This window comes from Hipposideros armiger, unplaced genomic scaffold (assembly GCF_001890085.2).
Source record: "Hipposideros armiger isolate ML-2016 unplaced genomic scaffold, ASM189008v1 scaffold_15, whole genome shotgun sequence".
NCBI classification, from domain to species: Eukaryota; Metazoa; Chordata; class Mammalia; order Chiroptera; family Hipposideridae; genus Hipposideros; species Hipposideros armiger.
This window is the reverse complement of record NW_017731365.1, coordinates 2,334,234-2,340,397: the sequence shown is the minus strand read 5'-3', so window position 1 is coordinate 2,340,397 and position 6,164 is coordinate 2,334,234.

Genomic DNA, 6,164 nt, shown 5'->3' with positions numbered 1-6,164 from the left:
TTCAGTGAGCCGGCCCTAAGCTGTGAAGCTATTCAGGCCTCCCAGCCTCCAGCCGGGCAGCTGCGGAGGCTTCCCTGACAATGCCCCCCTTCGCTTCTGCCCCTACCAGCGTGCCCAGCCAGAGAGTGGCCATGTCGGGCCCAGGGCTGGGTCACACACCACCCACCCCCAGCAAGAAGATTCTAAAATAATTTAATTTTAAGAGCATTCCCTGCCCCCCAAGTGTGGGCATGTGGGAGTGGGTATGCTTCTCCTATGGGGTAAGTTCCATAAATTCTAAGACTTTAGGGCACTTGTAAAGCAGACTGAGAGAGACTGCCAAAGGCACATGCTAGAAAAGAACTGTGGGTTCCTTCTTGACCTATCTCGCTTAGGAGATTGCTGTATGTGGTGGAGCTGACCAAACCAGAAGCCATCTTGGAGGTGCCCAGCCTCAGCCTGAACCATGCTCCTTGTCCTCAGGGTTCCAGTTGGAAAGATAAGGGGCAAAATGGCTCACAATGTATTCAGACATCTGCCAGAGTCCTTCCCCAGGACCTCGTGGGAAAAATGGAAAATGAGATGGAAAGGCAGTCATATGAATCTGTAAGCTTGAAAGCCTTCCTCCAAAGGGAGAGAGAGAAATCCCCCATCCTTCCCCTCACTATTCAAATGTGGAAACTGAAGTCCAGATTGTATGTGTTCTTACTCAAAATTGCACAGCTGACAAGTGGCCAAGAAGGGTTTCAAACTCGTCTGACTCATCCCAAAGCTCGTGTATCTTACTCACTATGTTTACTGTTTAAAAAGCAAAGCCAATTTTAGATGGCATTAACGTTCAAACGAGGGCCAGGATAGACCCACGCCTGGTGCTCTGCTCACACCCCAGCTGAAGGACAAGGACAGAAATCCCTGTGTCTGCAGAACTGAGGGCTCTAGGGAAGCTCCTCTCCATCTGGGGACCCTAAGGGGCCACACCGAGCAGCTGGAATCCAGTCCCCCAGCGCCTCAAGAAACAGAACAGGAAGTTACCAGGAAATGGGTGAGGACTCAGCATAAGGAAGAACTTTCTGAGAAGACATGGTGTGGGTTGTTTTATTGGGGAGCAGGGGCTCTGAGTGGAGGCTGGACTACTACTGGCTGGGATTCAAAACCACTTTACTCCAAGGTGCCATTTGGAACTCTGGTGCCAGCTAATCTTAACTCCTGGTCCTCTCATCACCAAGCAACAACTGCAAGCTTCTCCAACTGCTTGGGGTCTCTCTTGATCCCCCCCACACAACTTACCCTCCTACCCCCAAAGCTTTCTTGGATATCATTTCCATCATAAACTGCCCCCAGTGAGGAAGAGTCTGCTAGGGGCAAGGGGTAGACATTGGCTCCTCTGACACCTCAGGAACTTCCCAGCCATCACGCTTTTCCACCTTTGTATCAAATCTTATCTTACTTTGAGGTGCGCAGTCACAGGCCGTGGTCATCATAGAACATTCTGATGACTTCATATTTATTTGAGAACGTCAGCACCTGGATCACATAGCCTCCCCCTGCCCCAAAGTCTGCCATTACTCAGGGGAACTTCAGCACCCCTTGAAAAATTCACGTGGTACCTATGTTCCTCAGACCCAGGACAGTCACCTTTGATTCACTTTGGCTGCCCACACCCTGGAGTTTGTAATCACCCAGAGCCACTTTACTCTGAAGCTGTCAACTCCATTGTCCCCCTCACTGGTGTAGACTCCTGGCCTCGCAATGCTCTCCCTGAACTCAGGACACATAGTTGATTTCTTGTCACCTTCTCCAAGACCCCCTCCCCCCTTTCCTGGTCACACTGCATTCCCTGCAAAGCCCAGACCCCAAGGTCCATCACCTGAACATCTCTGCCCACTTGCCCAGATCCCTAGACCTTAAACCCCCCCTGGGAGAGCCCCTACCCCGAGCCAGCCATGCCCTCCGGCATGTTATGTTATGGGTTGAATTGTGACCCCACCAAAAGAATTTGTATGTTGAAGTCCTAACCCTTCGGTAACTCAGAATGTGACCTTCTTTGGAAATAGGGTCTTTGCTGATGTCATTAGCTAGGGTGAGGTCATACTGGAGCAGGGTGGACCTCTAATCCATATGAGTGGTGTCCTTATAAAAAGGGCAAGCACACAGGGAGCACACCACGAGAAGATGAGAGTCATGCTGCCAGAAGCCAGAAGCTACCAGAAGCTAGAAGAGAAGACTGGAGCAGATCCCCCCTAACACTTCAGAGGGAACATGGCCCTGCCAACGCCTGGATGCCAGACTTCTAGCCTCCAGAACTATGAGACAGTAAGCTTCTGTTGCTCTAAGACACCCGTCATCAGTTCCTTGTTACTGACAGCCCAGGTAAATAAATACACTTCCTAATGGGTTCCCCTGCCCCTTGAATCCATCTTCTCACAGCTGCCAGAAGGATGGGCATTAACAAAGACCTGACCATCTCCCTCCTGTTTAAAAACTCATCGGTGGTTCCCATTACCCTCAAGTCCACATTCCAAAGCACAGTCCAGCCCTGCTTAGTGCCCATATTGGCCCCTTCCTTACATCCCGTGTCTCAGCCACCAGCAACGTCCTGCATGTGCCATGGCGACTTCTATACGTCATGTCTGCAGTGCTGAGTGCTCCTCCCCTGCCGTCACCGCACTCGTGCTCCTGAAAGATGCCTGCTCTTTGGTCTAGTGTCCCTCCTTACGAAGCTTCCCGAGACTTCCCTTTCTGGGCCACACTACAATACATCTCTGCCTTTACTCAATTGATTTTACCTTTCTCTGTGTCTCGGTTTCCTCATCTGTAAAGTGGGGCTAATAATAGCAATTACCTCGAGGGATTGTTGGGGGATCCAACAGGTTGGTGGTTTGGTCTCCAAATACAGCTGCCAACAATCCGCAGTTCTGGATAGCCCCCTCCAACGTTGAACCTGGGCTGGCTTGGGACTAATAGAATGTGGAAGGAGTGTTGTTGTGCCAGTTCCAAGCCTGGTCTTTAAAAGGACGAGCAGCTTCTGCTTCACCATCTTGGAAAGCATGACCCTGAGCTGCCACAGAAGAAGTCTAGCTGCCATGCTGGAGGAGAAGCTACCTAGATAGATCACTTGAGGAGAGGCCCCGAGACTACATGGAGAGGAAGCAAGGGACCAGCCATCCCAACAGCTGAGTATCCTAGCTGAGCCTCCAAATGGCCCCAGGTCCACCTGTTATTTGACTGCAGCTGCTAGAGACACTCCAAGGAAGATCAGCAGAAGAACTGTCCAGCTGAACCCAGTCCTCCCATGGAACTGTGAGTGATAATTAAGCCACTGAATTTTTAGATGGTTTGTTACACAGCAAAGAATAACTAAAGCAGGCTTAAACAAGTAATACATTTAGAACTGTATCTGGCTTACAGTAAACACTAACTGTGTTGGTTCGCAGTCACTTGTCCCAGAATCCTTCTGGCTGTCATGTACACCAAGCTCTATTGTGGAGGGGCAGGAGGCCCAAAGAGGAGAAATGTGGAATCAGGAAAGGTTCCCTGGTGGAGGCAGTTCTGGAAATGAGCTTGACTGGTGGTTTGATGGCTTGGTACTACATGCCATGAGCTGAGGTTTACCCTCTTCTGAAGTGGGGTGGAGGTTGGCTTCAAGGTCTCTCCCATCCTCATTGGCCACCATGACATCCTGAGCTTTCCTGGTTCCCTTACTGACCCCAGCTCACTCAACAGGTTCTAGATTTTCTCTTCTGGGGACCATGTTATGGGTATCTCCAGGCCTTGGATCCTGTGGGACATGAGCCAGCCTCCCTTAAACGCTCTGGTGTCTTGGACCCAGGGCTGGTCTCTGACGGAAGCATTTTAGATAGTGAGCAGGCTGATGGGAAAAATGTTTTGTGGTTGAGGAAGTGGGAGGAAGCCCTCAAATTACACCAGATATTCCATTTGTCAGCTGAGATAATTTTATAAAGCAATAGTTCCACTCATTTATTATTTGGTTACTTCAGGTACTATTCAGATAAGAAAAGCAGTATAAATGCTTGATTGTTTTCCTTTATCTATCAGATTTTAAGATAATTAATTGCTTCTCTGTCATCTTCCAAAAGAGACAAATTAGTTTTGTGGGTTTTGTTTTGTTTTAGCATCATTATGAACTCATGAGTTAAACTTTGATAGACTTCAATCCATTATAATTATTATCCTCATTGAAGCTCAGATTGTCCCATTTTGACCAGTGGAGCCTCTTCAAGTTGGCTCCTGGTCCATTTGACACAACCTTAATAACTTGATAACCTCTCTATCTAGTATGACATGACTTTTATGTTTCCTGTCCCAAACTAGGAATCTATTTTTCCTAAACCCTGGTTTCTTTCCATGGGAAATAGGATTTCAACATTATAATCCTGGTCCTATGAATACTCACTGCTGCTGAGTTGATCATTGTTCCTAGGTCTTTTCAGTGGACGGTTAGAAAATATAAATAAAATATATACAAAATTTTAAGATGAAATACTGGATCTTCCAATTCAAATCCAATAATAAAGTTTTTACTAAGCCTCTACTATATTGCATCTGTATTTCCTTTCTTCCATAACAAGATTCCTGGTTACCAATACACAGGCAATGAAAGGATTAGAATATTCCATAAACACAAGTGCTTTACCCCTCTCTGCACACAAACAGTATCAAAATAGCAATACTAACAACACCACGATTATGATTATTGAAAATGGTTTAAAATATTTTTTCGTGGGCCGGCCGAGTGGCATGTTGGTTAAGTGCTGGCTTGGGACACCAGAGGGCCCCGGTTCGGATCCCACATATGAGGGCCAGTGACACTGCCCTCCACAGCTAAGATGCTGAACAACAGCTCAACCTGGAGCTGGGCTGCCAAGAGTCGCCGGCAATGGCGTGGGCTGCAGCCCCTGTGGCAGTGGGTTGCCATGGGCTACCGTATGTAGCCAGCAGCCAGCGTGAGCGGCCAGCAGCTACAGTGAGCGGCCATCCAGAAGCCGGCGACTGATCTGCCTTGCCCGGGAAGAGCGCAATGATGGTGCCAACTTGGGCCAGTGAAGCAACGTCATCCACAACTAGACTGAAGAACAAAAGAACAGCAACTTGTCTGTTCTCCTTCCCCCAATTCCCCAATAAAAATCTTTTAAAAAAAAAATTTTTTTTTTCATATGCTCTCCCATCCTCCTCCTGCCCCCATTACTTGAGCACTATCATTACATAATCAGATTATATAGCCATTACATTCTCTAAGTAACTATATATTTAACATTCACCATCAGCCTTTATGCTGATGTGTCTGGTCATTCCACTTGTCTCAAGGTCATTCTCTAATAGGTTCCTTAGGAAGGGGTCATGGGAACAATATTCTCTGAGCTCTTGCATGTTGACAACAGTTTATCTCTGCTTTTGTACTTGAGATGACTAGAGAATTTTTCTTTCTCTTCCAAGTCCAGTAGTTTTCCAATAGTATGCTTGTGGTGTTGTTCATTCTGGGTTGATGTTCTCAGATATGTGGTATGTTCTTTCCAAAACATAGCTTCTAATCTTTTTTTATTTCAAGAATGTCTTCTGGGATAATAGTTTTAAATATTTGTTCTGTACCTGTATTTTGGTTTTCTTCTTCAGGAATATGTTGGATCTTCTTTGCCCATCTTCAATATTTGTCACCTTTTTTTTCTCTTAATGCATTATCTGTTGTGTTTATTCACTGTTATGTTCCTTCTGTTTTAGTCTTAATTCATGAAGTGATGTTTTCTCTTTTATTTCTAACTTTTTTTAAAATAGATTTTTATTGGGGAATTGGGGGGATGGGAACAGTGCTGGGGAATTGGGGGAAGGGGAACAGACAAGTTGCTATTGTTTTGTTCTTCAGTCTAGTTGTGGAAGATGTTGCTTCACTGGCCCAAGTTGGCACCATCATTGCGCTCTTCCCGAGTGAGGCAGATCAGTTGCCGGCTTCTGGACAGTCAGTCACTGTGGCTGTTGGCTGCTCGAGCTGGTTGCTGGCCGCTCATGCTGGTTGCTGGCTATACACGATAGCCCATGGCAACCCAATGCAGCAGAGGCTGCAGCCTAGGCCGTCACTGGTGACTCACAGCAGCCCAGCTCCAGGTTGAGCTGTTGTTCAGCATCTTAGCTGTGGAGGGCAGTGTCACTGGCCCTCATATGTGGGATCCGAA